Raw genomic sequence first — 16,355 nt, 5'->3', positions numbered from 1 at the left:
ACATGTTCAGCTTTGTATGCCACAATATTTCAAGAGGAATCTCTTTTATGATTATGCTATGCTACTGATTTGAAACTAGTTTGATGAAGTACATTTCAGATACGATTCCGTACAGCCATCTCCCATTCCAAATATACAGTACATTGATGTACTTTGTAGTAGTACTGTCAAGTAAGCAGACAATGTTATCCACTGCAACACTTACATTTATTGCATTCATGTGCCGTAGAGCTTTGTGAGTTTCTACGCCTAAACGTCTCTTCTACGAGCCAAATTCAAAGATGTACGTAATTAATCACAATGATACACAGACTCACAAGGCCCCATGTGTGGCTCCTGTTTGTCAGTATGTATGTCAAAAACAGCAGAACAACTTGACATGACATACTGGTCATGTGTAGACATTTTTATTTAGGTTCTCTCATGTTTGAAACTATTTTCTTTTCAACTACACTGTTCTCTCCTGTTTGACAGGCAATTATGGGCAAAGTTAAGTAACACAAACTATGATTCGGTCCAGAAGTCTGGCTCCTTCAGTGAAGTTGTGTGTTCACATATGAGTAGATTTGTCCTCTTCGCAGAAATTGTTTCACAATCTTTTCCTGCTTAGCTCTATGGGACATGAACCACAGTGCACTTTTTGTTAAGAGGGTAAAGTGTATTAGTCACAGTCAAATAATGATATAAGTGATTGCACTACTCAGACACACGTGCGTGTGTGTGGGGACTGTTGATCAGAAACAGGTCAATAGGCTCAGACGGCTGCAATTAAATAAGTTAATTATGAAAATGAGACAAATTAAAAATCAAGCAAAAATTAGTGAAATGTAGCAGTCAACATCAATCCAATTACTTCTAAGACCCAGTAGTTATACACTTAATTATATATGGCCACTTGTGTTATGATAACAGAAGGGTAGCAAACAGAAGGGAAGCAGATGAAACAAAGCGTAGCTGGCTGTGTTTGGAAGATATGGGCATGTGAAAGTAACACAAGTAGCTAAGTTTGGAGGAGGAAAGAGTTAAGTTTACAGATTCGCAGAGCGTCTTTACAAATAGATCTGTACAACTCACAACTAGCCCATCTACCACTACTACTTCAAATTTAGCCTTTATTCATTTTCTATATCAGGACGATATATTGTTGTAACCAATGTTAGTCTTTTCTATATGTAACCAATGCTAGTACAGCAAAGAATTGAATGATAATACATGCATTACATTTGATAAGAGTGGATACTACACATAGATCCAATGACTTGAAGTTTCATTCTTGACTCCTTTCAGATATTTTTATGTCGAATGGCAACTTTGACTTTGTCTCAAATAATCAGGACACATATATGTGATTGATAGTTGTGATAATGGGTGGAGTGTATCACTGGTATCTAGGGTTAGCTGTTGAGACAAGAGAACGGAGATGGGTGGGCACCGAGGAACTGTGAATGTCATGACTTGACTAAGGGAAATTCCAGAATATTTCTAGTGTGCTCTCCTTTGGGCATCGGTATGCCTTTTTTCTTCCCCCTCAATTACACATCATAGATGGATGTTTATGGATGGATACAGACGTCTCAAAAAAATAAAAATAATAATAATAATAACAGTTGAATGCTGTAGGCGTCTGACCTAATTTTCTCATGGGATATATAGACTGGTCATGGGATATAATGAGTGTACCAATATTTTTTTTTTTGAGACAACTTGATTTAATAAAGATAAGTTTAATTTCAAATGTATTACCAAAAGTTGTTGCTACGCCCAGCAAAGTCTACCACCACCGGGTGCTAGCTACGGCATCACGTGAGCTCCCAATATGACCAGGTAGATTTGTAGCCCCGAAATTGCTGTGGATCTGATGATACCATGACAAGAACCTATGATTTACAACCCAAATGATAGGATAATTACAGGCTGGTAAGCTTGGGGAGCTAGTTAGCTAGTTTTATGGACTGGAAGAGCTTGTTTCCTCAGACGCCACCTGTTTAGTCTGCAACGATTGGCTGAAGGGCACTTGAGAAAAGGAAAGCAGGCACCCAATTATAGGGTGCTGCCAGTCAGGCCCAGGATCGTAATTGATTAGTTTTATGAATCAGAGAAGGGCTTAAATTAAAGTGTAATGAATGTTGCAAATAAAAAAGATACTATTTCTACAATACAGATTTTATTTTTTCAAGAAATTGTCAGCGAAAAGAACATTTAAGTCGGCCTACGTGTGTTTGTGTTGGCTCTACTCTGTACCGGGTGTTACATTGGTCACAACATACTGTACAAAGCTGTTTTATGAGCTTCAGCAAACAGTGGCACGGCATGCAACAGTATTTAAACATGCTCATCATTGCCACTCAACAGGTTGAAGCTAACATGATCGTGTACGTCTGCACACAGTACACACTTATTTTAGTGTTATTTTAACTGTCACTTTGCGTTTAACTGACATTTTGGATGACCAAGAATGTAACAGAACCAGATGTACTAGTGTGCAGCAGTCTCCAAGTAAGGAAAATATATAAACAATAATTATTTGGATGTTTGGAATACAAACACCAATTTTTCACAGTTCTAATGACTCAGTCTAGCGTGTTTAGCGTGATAAATGTCTGTTTACTGTCATTATGATAGCATATGAGCTAATAATGACTGATCCCTGGTTACACCTGTTTGAAAAGGTTGTTCCACAGAATATTTTATTCTCCAGACAAAAGAGTATAGACTATTAACTAGGGATGGGCAGCTTCAATCCTTGAGGACCTGGATTTAACACACCTGAATAAACAACAATAATTGCAGCCTAAATTAAAGACCTTAAATTTTTATTGATAGATAATGTCAGTGCTGGGCTTCAGAAAAAGTGTGACACCAATTTGGATCCTTGAGGTCTAGAGCTGCCCATCCCATGTAACTATCAAAACTCAAAAACGAGGATAGAAGAAGTGCTGCAAAATACATTTAGACCTACTGCTGCCATTGGGATTGACAAGAAAAGATTCACCTCAGTAACAAAAAGACCTTTCCTGCTTATTCAGTGTTTCTCAGTCGCCAACTCTTAGCCAGACTGTTTGCAATCACAACTTCGTGAGGCAGACATCTTAGCCACGTCCTTAACTGACAGTTGATGAGTTGACAACTGAGTCTTCTTGTTTATACCAGCAACAGTTTTGCGTGGCTTTTAACGCAGACTTATGACTAATTAAGTCAATTCCACTTGTAGCCAGAACCGCTTTGTGCATGTTTCGCAGGGTGTAAAAATACCACAGCTATTACAGTATCATATCTTGCTGATGATTAATAAACATTGATGAGTGCCTTCTCTTCCCCTGCCAACGCCTCTCCTCCAGGCTGGGCTATAAAACTGACACGCTTCCCCATTGGCACTTCCCAGACAGCCAGATTCAACACTCGACAGCAGGTTTCCTTCGATGCGATCACGCATCCCTTGTTTGTGTTGCTGTTGCATTACTATTTAAAGGGGCCCGGCTGTTTCTTTTTTCTTTTTTCCTTTCTTCCACTTTACATTCTTCTGACCTGCAAGTGGCCTTGTTGTTGTATGTGTAAACCAGTGGTGATGCACGGTTGGGTCTACCTGTGTTGGTACTGTATGGAAGTCTCAGGTCCACACCTTGATAGTATTCACTGTTTAGGTCTTGAGGCCATTTTGTAAACAGGACAATAAGGTGAGAGGAAACATCTGTGCTCTCTTCAGATGACCTATGTCATGCACAGTGTACACTCATGATGGAGATTCAACAGAAGCCATTGAACAATCATCCCACACACAGGTTACAGTCCAAACTGGTATGATTAACAGCAAAGTGACAATGAGAATAAGATAAATGATGAGGGGAGGAGCAGTGACGCCTGTGGTGAACATGAATGGGCGGTATCCTGGATGGAATGGGGCCAGTCCAATGAAAAAGTGGTACAGGTTCCTGGTTGCCTCACTGCAGGTAATGGTGACGTGAGTGCTGGTAATGTTCCGAAGGCAAGGTTCTCTATCATTAATTTGCAGACATACCACACAGGATAGTGACTACTTATTCATCGCTGTAGCCAGAGGCTTGCTGTACTGCTGTCTAGTCAGGGGCCTTTTGTTGGAAGTCTTTGGTCTTTTTAGGTGGTACGATTGTAATAAAAAGACCTCACTTTGTGGTCTTTTTTATCAATGTAAAATTGTGAGGAGGAGCCTACCTTAGATATGGAAAGTATTTGTATGAAGAAAAAAATGCTTTAGCCCCCAAGTGAGTGATTCAAAGTGAGAAGAGGGAGATATCGTGTGAGAGACATTTTTTTTGTATCTCACATTTTGTTTCACAACACTCTAATTGCTGCTTTAAGCAGGCGAGGAGAACATTTTAATGTCAGGCCCAGAGTTAAGTCAACAGTGTTCCAACAAGCGAAATCCTGGTTTTCCCCTTGTTTCTCATCTACAGAACTGTACTTCACCTTGTTTCACCTTGTTTCTCATGTACAGAACTGTACTTCACCTTGTTTCTCATCTATAGAACTGTACTTCACCTTGTTTCTCATCTATAGAACTGTACTTCACCTTGTTTCTCATCTACAGAACTGTACTTCACCTTAACAGCTCTGCGAATTCCACGTCATCTGACTAACTGTAATGAACGGCTATTACTTTATGTTTGATGAAAATGAACACTTAAACATGGTAATCTCTTAGGGTAAATTGACACGTTTAAGATGGGGTTTGGGTGAATTATCCTTTAGTCTCACAACTGAACTTTGATGAGTACATACTGTATTACAGGGGGTCAATAGTCAACATAATGAGCCATTAGGCTAATATGTGTGGCATTACGTTGTAGTCTAATCTAGTCTAGTCTAATAGCACATCCACAACTCCCAAGTGGGGGTATTTCCATGATTTTGTGATACATTAATTCTGTAATAGTTAACAAACGATTAACTAACTGAAATGATTGGTTCAAACAATGCATAATAACTCACAACGCCATTGGAGGGAGAATTTGCATTTTGGCATAATCCTGCCGTTTCTTCTCAGAAATGTCATTGAACAGCACTAATTAATCTTGTCCTAAACAGGATGATTTTTATTCAAATGAGCTGGCTTCTTCATTAGAACACCTGTGCTTGACTCCCTAATTAAAAGTGGAATCCTGTAAATTTCTACATCCGCAGACAGTGGTTCTGTTACCAAATATTGAGCAAGGTATCACTGTGTTAATTAATGTTATAACAAGAGCGTGAGTCGACGTCAGCTCATTTGCATAACCTGTGCCAAAACAAAAACTGCCTGTGAGTATCCAATATCCTCTAGTTGTCGGAGGTCTGCTTGTAGCACAACCTGTATTGTGCTCAGTTGTGTTGCTTTGTACCTTGAAGCACTTTTGTCACCTCATATGAGTTCTCGTTGGTGGCAAGGCTAACAGCGGGAGATATTGAAGAAACAATAGCTAATTATAAATCATAAATTATGCTCTTCGTAAAGTCAACCACAAATTAAGACTACCTTGGGAAATTGTCATTTTTGTATGTGCTTTTTATGCTGATTTGCGATACTTTACTCAGAATGTGTAAATTTATTTTGTTTGCTTTGTAATGGCTTGGTGTAATGATAAATCTACGGCCTCTACGGTGCCTCCATATCTAACACCTTTCAGGGTACATAAATCTACCTCTTTGCCAAATTGGTGATATTGTCACAAAATAGTCCCTCTGAAAATGAAAGGTTTGTAAATTAGTGGTGCTGTCAGCTGCCATTTTGCTATGGCCTCCAGGGGCCAAATCCGTGATGGCTCCATACAGTATGTAAATCTTTTCAGGGTACATTAATTTACCTTGTGCCGAATTTGGTGATATTATCAAAAAGTTAACGACTTATTTGCTTAGCTGCTGTACTACAAGAAATCCAAGGCAAATATGGGTGCTGGTGCATCCAGTACCTGGTGTTTTCTGTAAACACAGCCTATGTGAACAACAGAAGCAACACCAATAACATAGGCTTATCCTACAGCTCTCTGTCCCTGGAAGAGGTTCTTGTCTAGAGCTGTGCAATATTTAGAGCTGAATAGAATAGACTAGACTACAATAGAAAAGACTGAACTAGAATTGTGATAACGAAACAGTTCCCTGTAACAGTTGCAACAATAGTTTTCTTCTCTTTCTCACTGCTTATGCAACTTATTATAATAGAAAATCTTACTTGCGATGATTGTGATGTATAGTTGACTCACTTACTTTAGACTGTACTTGTAACTCCCTCTGGATAAGTAAAACATTAAAAAGGTTACAACTATACAGACAGGGCATCAATACAAGCCAGCAGCATGATAGGAACACAATATATGCATTGACAAGTTGTACAGATACACTCAGTGGTATTTAAAGTGTATGAGAGATCCTGAGCATGAGTGTCTATGGGCTACTCCGTTAAGCAGTGGACACTGCTGAAGTTAAAAAAATAGAATGGAATGGTTTCAAACTTTGATACCATTCCTCATTCCGGTCCATGCATTACAATGAGCCTGTCCTCTGATTTCTACCTCCACCAGCCTCCCCTGCTGTCAAGACACTGGCTGCTTGGCCTCGCCTATTAGTGAGGAGGGATTATTTGCTTAAAAAGGAAAGTAGGTGAAGTTGAGGCCTCTGCCCGTCCACATTGAAAGCCAAACCTTTTCCCAGCCTCCTGATGCTTTAAAAGCTGCATCCATGCATGCTAAGTAGGAGGGTGCTCCCACATCCTGCAAATTAGCAGGGCTAATTTCCCTCCAAGAGTTTTAACAGCAGATGACAAAGCGTAATGCCAGAGCCTAAAGAGGATGGCCATGGTCATGGTGGTTGGGCAAAGACGGGCACCTACGAGTCAAAACACAGCAGAGGTGGTTATTGTAAGAAAGGATTACCCAAATTCTGCTTGCATGCTCTGTTTACGTTTTTCTTCTGTCACTTGTGGCTGCCATGTGCTCTCCATACCTGTGTGTGACTCATACTATGCCTTTCTGAATATTCTTATCCACGAATGTCGAGAGTGTGTTCTGACCTGGAAACTGGTCTGGCATGATAACAAAAGTAGTTACCTTGGTATATCTAGATTATATATCCGAATGTTAATGTTATATAACCAGTGTTAGGGCTGAGAGACAAGACAAAATGATGAATCTAATGCCACTATTGTCTTAATGTGCATTCCAGGATTATCGTGGCACATGTGTTCCTGTGTTTGGTTATCCCATTATTGTCCTCAGTACTAGTTAGCTATTGATTACCCCGTTGCAAGTGACTTAGCATAAACAACATTGTTACAATACTCCATTCCAGGGCCTGTATCCACAGTAGGAGTGCCGGTCTAGGATCAGGTTCCCACCTGCCCAAATAATCTAATTAAATAGGATCTCAAATGCCAAACTGTGCCTAGATCACTACTTTGAGACTTTTTGTGAATACAGGCTCAGATTCTGAATCGCTGTCCTTCTGCAGCCAGAAGACAAGCAGCATTAGGCATCAAAACAAGGTGCTCTACCCTCTGTATTACTGCCAGGCTGCGCCAAATTATGTTTTCCTATGATAATAAGACCTAAAATGCAAAACTAATCCTAGATCAGTACTCCTACATTGAGACTCTTTGTGAATACGGGCCCAGATTCCCAGCTACTGTCCCTCTGCAGCCAGATCACTTTAAAGACAAGCAGCATTAGGCATCAAAACAAGGTGCTCTACTTAGGGGGTATTACCATCAGGCTGCATCAAATGATATATGTTTTCCTACCTTTTATGTAAATCTTAAAAGCTATACTTGAACAAGCAAGGCAATAATGACTTTGACACTTTACATAAAAGCAATGAGGCAGACAGGTAGCCCAGACACACAGCCTCCTGTGTGTACCAGTGGGTATCACTCCAACCCTGGGCTTGTTGGAATGCTACAGGGTTGAAGTGACACTCACTATGGAAATAGAGAAATGTGCAGTCACCATCCGCAATACAAAACTGCCAGTGTGAGATGGTGTTAACCCATTGCATTAATAAAAAAGTTGTAAACATAAACATATGCACCACAATCTGTTCTGTTATTTTGAGGCATGCTAATCACCAAGGAAAGCAAATTTTGTAGTCTTGCCTATAAAAAAAAAAACCTTATAAATCTGGAATGGATTTCACGGGTAATAATTCATAAGCGCTCGCTAATCTCACTCTAGGAGTCTAATTAACGCATCATTAAAAGCATAATTCTGATAATTATAATTTCTCACTTTTTAAATGAGAGCGCCATAGAGCCGAGGAAGGAGAGGAAGCGTGTCTGTGGAGCCAATTTGGTGGGTGAAACAGATTCCAAAGCAAAAAAAGGGGTGGGAGGGTTAAGAAAGAAGCTAGTTTGTGTTGAAGAAATGCCCATAAAAACAAGACAGTTTAATGTTGTATTGGACCTGTTGAAATAAGTATTTCATGAGTACATGATTGGCACCTGTACACTGCACTCATGGGGGCCATTTGTTGATGACTGTCTGCTCTATTGTTGTTCTCTTTCTGTTCAAATCCAGATTGGTAACCCTATAGGCAACACTTTACTTTGAGTACCCACTTTTGAAGCATTATACTGGCTAGTTTTATCTAGAATGTGTAATATTTCTACCAGCTTATACAGTACTACATTGCGTAGCTTGATATAACCCTATATTTTCGGAAGATTTAGGCCTACTGTTTATAGTATTTCCATTCGTGTATGTGCATAATGGACCCTGATTTGTAGTGTGTGTATTATGTCATCAGAAGGTGTGGTGGGTGTAATTGTCAGTCCAACAGATGTTCCCACCGTGGCAGCCGTCCAAATCAATTATTCCACTCTCAGCACAAATTCAATTCTACTCTACATCACTCATCAGAGGTGTGAAGAGGTAAACATCACTCTCCCCTGCCGGTCCCTTAAGACGCATCATCGTGGCCGTCTGTGAGGAACACAAAATGCATCATATTCTGTCGCCTGCATGCATGGGACTCTGGTGTCACAACACTCCCAACAGGCAGTACAATATAGGGTTAAATGTTGCACTCTGAAATAACATTTTGCATGCATAATCCCACTTTCTCACAATGGTTGTGATCATTTCCATCAGCCAATATGGCAAAGACCTATACTCTTTTTGGTACACAGTATCATCTGCATACACTTCCTCTCCTTGAAACCTCCAACAGGGCCATTTGCTTTAGACCTGTCTTATTATAAATTCCTATTGTTTTTTTCTTCACACCTGGCAGTGTGCTTGAGGTGACAGCTGCAGCACTTCAGGTGTGGCGACAATGTCACTTTTTTTGGCAGGCACCCGCCCATAGAAACAAAACACAAGTGCTCAGTATAACACTGCAAACAAACTGTGAATTACAAAAGTTTACCTGAAGTTCCAAAGCAAGGAGAAATAAAGTTTACCCTGAGAGTTCTTTATTTAGGGTACCTTCAGGATTTTGAGAGACAGATGGCAAACCAAAATCTATGCTGAATGGTTGGAGCGTCATTCGTCACCAAAGCAGAAGCAGAGCCTTGCAAAGAAACCTGGTCGCCTCTTGAAGGTCACTGTTTTGGGAAGCCTTTCATAGGGTGGGGATTGCGTCGAGCTGTGACAGCCGAACATCGTGGAGCTGACAGGGATTCTCAGTGGCTTTCTCTCACTGCTCTCCCCCCTTGTGTCCCAGTTGTAGTTGAGATGCCTCAGTTTGGACCTGAAGGAGACCGCCCTGCCTTGAAAATGTTGGAAAGGGAATGTTTGGAAGCATCGGGAGGTCTGAGTCCCTATGCTCTGCCCTGTAGACTGTTCCCTGGCTACTCCGTTACTGGAGCTGTGCCCTGGTCCCAGCAGACACTCCCCTGACTCCTGGTCACCAACATCTCCAGTGTCACATGGAGACTCAGAGGACACTGGTCTGGAGCCATTGTAATCTGGGTAAGGAAGATAAGAGAGAAAGAGAAAGGGAGGAGGAGGAGAAAGAGAGGGGGAGGACAGAGCAAAAGAGGGAGGGAGATAGGAGGGAGAGAGAAAGAAAAAGGAGAGAGAGAGAGAGAGAGAGAGAGAGAGAGAGAGAGAGAGAGAGAGAGAGAGAAAGATCCACTTTGACATCAATGTTTCACTTCTCTATTGTCAGGAAATAATCTCCCTGTCTGTTCCTTGTCCGCCATCAATAAAACCCAATAAAACCCTAGCTTCCATTCCAACATATACTGCTAGGGTCATCAAATCTAATGAACCACGTTAAAATAAGAGAGTGAATCAAATATATTATTTCAAAAGATTTTGAAATGTCAAGTGCTTTGGAGAGAGAAGATCGGACTGCATACCAGTACTGATGCTGATGCAATCTGGGCTGGCTGCTGGCTCCGGAGGGCCTGCCAGTACAGATGGCGGGCCCGAGTCCAGTCCAGAATCTTTGGCACAAGATGGCTGGATTGGCTTCCGTTGCCTCTGGACCGGCTGCACACAATGACCAGGGGCCAGTCACTCAATTCACATCAACCAAGTACCATTGTACTCTATTCTTATGAAGTAAATTGCATTAGTCATTTTACACATAATGTGTCTCATCTCACTCATTTGAGAGTATTTTTAGCCCACATTTAATCTGTCACTCTGAGATTCAATATTTACACAAATCATTTCCTGAAATATATGAGGAATAATACCCTTTCCTTCGTTTGGTGAGGATTCATCATAAAGATAACTCATAGATTTATATTTTTATATATTACTATATTCAGGTTCTTTAGCTGTGAAGAACCATGGTGATTATTCATCGGTTGTCGCAGACATAGATGACGTCTTTGTGTATGTTCCTAAAAGGACTGACCAGAACAGAAGACTCTGAGCGGAGCCTGTCACTCTCTCCGCTGATGTGGCTGCTGGCACAGATGGAAGAGGGCTGGGAGTGGGCTTGGGAGTGGGAGTGGAGGTTGCCGGGCTCTCCACTCAGCTGGAAAGATACTTCAACATGCCCTCGCTTCTTTGCCTTCTTCCTTGGCTCGGAATGGAGCACGAACCACCTGCAAAAATGTGTGAGGTTGTAAGGATTGTAATTTAAGTTGATGGAACAGCTTTTTCATGGTTTATGTACTGTAGATCCTCACTCCTTAAGACCGTGTTCATTTGTTGATGTTTGAAATATAGCGGGTTAATAGCATGTGTCACATTCGTTATGCTAAACCAAAATCTGAAAAATAAAGAACGAGAGAGATTTTTGTTGCCGTCATTCTCTCAGAGTTCTAAGAAACACAGAGAATACAATATATTATTTTGTGTGTGGATTGTTAATTGCTGAAGACATTATGGTATGCAAGCTTTCAACATGCTTGTATGAATTCTGAAAAAAAAAACTGTACAGGATACATACCACCAGAGGGGGCACATCATGTATTGTACATTACATTATACACATCATATTACATGAACATAATGTTTGTCTATGGCTTATAAATATACAGTTAAGTCCATATATATTTGGACTCAATTTTTGTTATTTTAGCTGTTTACCAAAACATATTCAAGTTACAGTTATATAATGTGGGCTTAAGGTGCAGACTCTCAGCTTTAATTTGAGGGTATTCACATCCAAACTGGAGGAATGGTTTAGGAATGACAGCTCTTTAATATGTAGCCCCCTCTTTTTCAAGGGACCAAAAGTAACTGAATGTCCACGGAAGACAACAGTGGTGGATGATCGCAGGATCCTTCACATGGTAAAGAAAAACACCTTCACAACATCTAGCCAAGTGAAGAACACTCTCTAGGAGGTAAGCATATCATTATCCAAGTCTACCATAAAGAGAAGACTTCACGAGAGCAAATGCAGAGGGTTCACCACAAGGTGCAAACCATTCATAAGCCTCAAGAATAGAAAGGCCAGATTAGACTTTGCCAAAAAACATCTAAAAAAGCCAGCCCAGTTCTGGAACAGCATTCTTTGGACAGATGAAACTAAGATCAACCTGTACCAGCATGATGGGAAGAAAAAAGTATGGAGAAGGCTTGGAACTGCTCATGGTCCGAAGCATACCACATCATCTATAAAACACGGTGGAGGCAGTGTAATGGCATGGGCATGCATGGCTTCCAATGGCACTGGGTCACTAGTGTTTATTGATGATGTGACAGAAGACAGAAGCAGCCGGATGAATTCTGAAGTGTTTAGGGATATACTGTCTGCTCAGATTCAACCAAATTCAGCAAAGTTGATTGGACAGCGCTTCACAGTACAGATGGACAATGACCCAAAACAAAAGCAACCCAGGAGTTTTTTAAGGCAAAGAAGTGGAATATTCTGCAATGGCTGAGTCAATCACCTGATCTCAACCTGATCGAGCATGCATTTCACTTGTTGAAGACAAAACTAAAGGCAGAAAGACCCACGAACAAACAACAACTGAAGACAGCTGCAGTAAAGGCCTGGCAAAGCATCACAAAGGAGGAAACCCAGCATTTGGTGATGTACATGGGTTCCAGACTGGGTTGCAATTCCTAAACGTTTCATACAATATTTTTGTTCAACCCTTTGAATTAAAGCTGAAAGTCTGCACTTCAATTGCATCTCGATTGTTTCATTTCAAATCCATTGTGGTGGCGTACAGAGCCAAAATTATGAAAATTATGTCACTGTCCAAATATTTCCTGTATGTCTCCATGAAATGTAATATATTCAAGTCAGGATAGTCTGGTTTAATGGTATTCACACTCATACATCCAGGTTGTAAGAAAGCAAACTATTCTCAATGCCAACTATTCCACATGGTCTACATTCTCTTAGGTGTTACTAAGCGTTATTGTTTCACAAGGAGTGAAAACACACCCCTTTTTCCCGTTGCACTCAGGTTTCAGGATGGAATCTAAATTGAAATGCGCTGTGCCCAGGAACTTATCCGGCAGAGCTAATAGGGAGCGTCGGTGCATGATGGTGAGGGTAAGTGCTGCGGTGCTGCTGTCCTGTGGGGTCGGCAGTGGGAAGGTGATTGTAGTGTTCCACCGCGGTAACAGGGTGTCGTGTAGGACCGGGGTGGAGATGGTCTTCTGGCCCAGCTGGAGAGTGACATAAGGGTTGGTACCTCCATGATGAGTCTTAGCCCTGAGCCCTGTGGCTCTGATCACAGAGACAGTCAGGTGAGAGGGTAGGCCGTCACTCTCCACAGGGGCTGACATCCTAGAGGGGGATAAGAGGAAAGGACAATGTTTAGCCTGTAGAGCCAGGAGTTGTTCCTGACCATATGACTTGACCTGGAATAAATCCAGGCCCTAGGCCCTATATGAGATAGATTATTCAAAATAGTGGACTCAGTGTTTGTAATCAATGTTTACAATAAGGGCCAGGAGTTTCTCCCCACCATGTGACCTTACCAGGAAAAAAACAGGCCCTGTAAAATACATAATTAAAGAAAGTGGCGATTTTTCTATAGATTTTGCATTGCCTGTATTTCCAAACCTGTGGCTGACTCCTCTGTCAGACTCTCCCGCCAGTCAGAACACACAACTTCAGAACAGCAGTCATCAAATGCATAGGGACAGAACAGTTCTATGATCAAATATGTTAGTGATGTCATAATCGGTCTTCTGTCAGCAATGCTCAGCATGAACATTCTACACGTTGTTACTGTCAAAATATTTTCACTGCAGATGCCCATTGTCTCATGTCAGCACTTAAGCAACATTTGGTATTTATAGATACGGTACACAAGCACAGTCATACAGTGATGATGATAACAATAATCACACCCCCAAGCATAATGTCTCTGATTCAAACATAGATAAGGGATGTTCATTCTGGTTAACCAGTTACCACAGTAGTCTTCAACAACCTCTCAAAACAATGCCATCAAAGCACCTGTCAAGTGATATATGGTCTCAGACATTTGGTTGTAACTTGTAAACAATAATTATGCATACTAATTTCAGATCTGTTGGTCTCTTTGCGAAAGGATGTCACCACAAAGTACATGAAAAAAAAAAAAGGTTTCTACTACAGTATCATCTCACTATCAAAACGTCACATGAATGTATATAAATCTGATAAGTACACACTAGAAACTGTTGAAAGCTCAACAGTGTTGTAATAACCAGGCATAGGTTAGATAGTGGCCAAGGTTTCTGTGGCCTATCTGTAACTAATCCTAGTGTACATTAAACCAAAAACAATGTTTTTAAGTGAGCGGTTATAGCTTGTCAAAAGCCGCAAAGGATAGGACATTCAAAATAAGCACTACCACCCAAAATGTATGGATTAACAAGGTTTCCCAGCACACAGCTTTGATACCTGCTATAGTGCTGTATGTTAATCTACTGTACTTCAAACAGCATGTACTAACAACTAGGCAGGGTTTTTACACCAGAAAGTGATCTGCTGTAAAAATGCAAAAATGTGATCCCATCACTATCCTGCGAGACAATCCCATTAGAAAAGCAAAAATATAGAATTGTATTTTTTAACTAGGCTTATTCATAAATGTGACAGTGGCTGACATGTTTGGATACAAAGCAAAACTTCAGCCACCCTAAAAAAGCTGGACGGAATAGCGGTGAGCCCGGCCATAGTTAGTCCCATTATTAAAACTCTCTTTCTCCAGAGGAGCCCGGCCTGACATGGCAAATGATCTTCAGTTACAAAATACTGTGGATAGCAAGCTAGATTTCTGGTTTATCATAAATGAACATGAGGGCAAACATTGTTATCCTAGCAAAGGCACCCCTCACAGCAATGTCATTATGATTATCTGCCTAGCTTTCACATAAATAACGTATGTATCAGAGATTCACCTATCCGATACTGGCCTTAAATGATGTATCGGAGATAGGGTATGCTATTTAACGATCCGATGCAATGATGCAAATTGTCATAAAAACTTGCCAAACATGTCCGTTGTTGACTGATGGCTGCACAGCTGAGATGACACGTGAGTGCAGTGACAACAGTAATAACCATGTAACAACCATGTAACAACCATGTCTGCAGTCTGTAATTACTTGAGACAGATACCAACAACCAGTTAAATTGGCAAGGTGCGTGTTTCGAGGAGTGGCAGTAGCATTTCACATTTTAAAGAATAGCCTTTTATCAGATCGCTACTCAGTATCGGCCGATACTCAAAGTTCAGTACTCAGAGTCGGTAAAAGTGGTATCGGTGCATCCCTATTAGGTGCAGTCCTCTAGGCGTAAGCTATGATGTATTGACATGGGGCTAGCTGTGATGATAACGTTGTTAGTTAGCAATGGGTAAAACAAAAATAGTTTTAATTACACCCAAACCACATGGAGTACTAAACCTTTTTGTTTATTGATTTGACCTCAGTGAATATTGTAGAAAAGATCTGATCCATCCCCAACTACTCGTGGCAGGGCAGCACAATCAACATCTGTCACAGCACAGCAGCCAGCAGTTCTTGCTGTATCTTGCAGCAGCTAGAACGTTCATGTTCATTAGCATTCATCAAAACAGTTAGCATTTTGGTCTTCACCATACATTGACTATGAGCAGATCAATGCAATATTTTATAAATGTAATAAAAGCTGTATTATACTAACTTAACTCGGCCTCAATACACTGCTCTGAGACATTGCCGAATGGGGACTGAAAGCCACATATTAATCAGTTGAAATTCTGACTAAGAAAAATACAGAATTTGAATGCACATTTTTTAACGTAATGAAAACGGCTGTACAAATTGTTTCAATATTCAGAGGATCATTTATATATGTACTCATAATGCACTATGATAGAGTAATAATGCAATACAAGTATAGTTATAGACACACATAAAGACATGCCAAATCGCCTTGATTTTTAATCAAGGCGATTTGGCATGTCTTTATGTGTGTCTATAACTATACTTGTATTGCATTATTACTCTATCATAGTGCATTATGAGTACATATATAATGCATTATGCATATGGGCTTCATAGAAAGTGTTACCCTAGTTTATTTTAGCCAACACTGCAAAATAACAAACCAAATAGTCTTGCTTCAGGTTTATAAATGTTTCTTATATCCTAGAGTGAGGGCACAGTTTGCTCAGAGTGTTCAACTGACTCTTCCTTCTTGGAGCAGAATTCACCGGATTGACACCAGAACCATGTTGTTATGGTGGATGGTGTACAAATTTCAAGACCGAAGAAAAGCAAAATGAGCGTTTAACCGCTAGTGTGAATTGCCTTTCGCACCAGACAGATTTTCTGATCCCATTATGGCTCCAGCTAGCGTTCTTAGTGCAAATTTCTCAGCGCTTGTGTCGATTGCACATGCTCCCGAGGCCTAATGAGGGAGTATTAGCCAAGGGAGAAGCAGTAATTAGAGCAAGCGTCAGAGTGGGGGACAGATGGCATGCAAAGACAAGTCTTTTCCCTCCGACTTATTGT

Source organism: Argentina silus (assembly GCF_951799395.1).
Source record: "Argentina silus genome assembly, chromosome: 15".
NCBI lineage: Eukaryota > Metazoa > Chordata > Actinopteri > Argentiniformes > Argentinidae > Argentina > Argentina silus.
The sequence above is the reverse complement of the archived record's forward strand: the minus strand, read 5'-3'. Positions refer to the sequence as shown.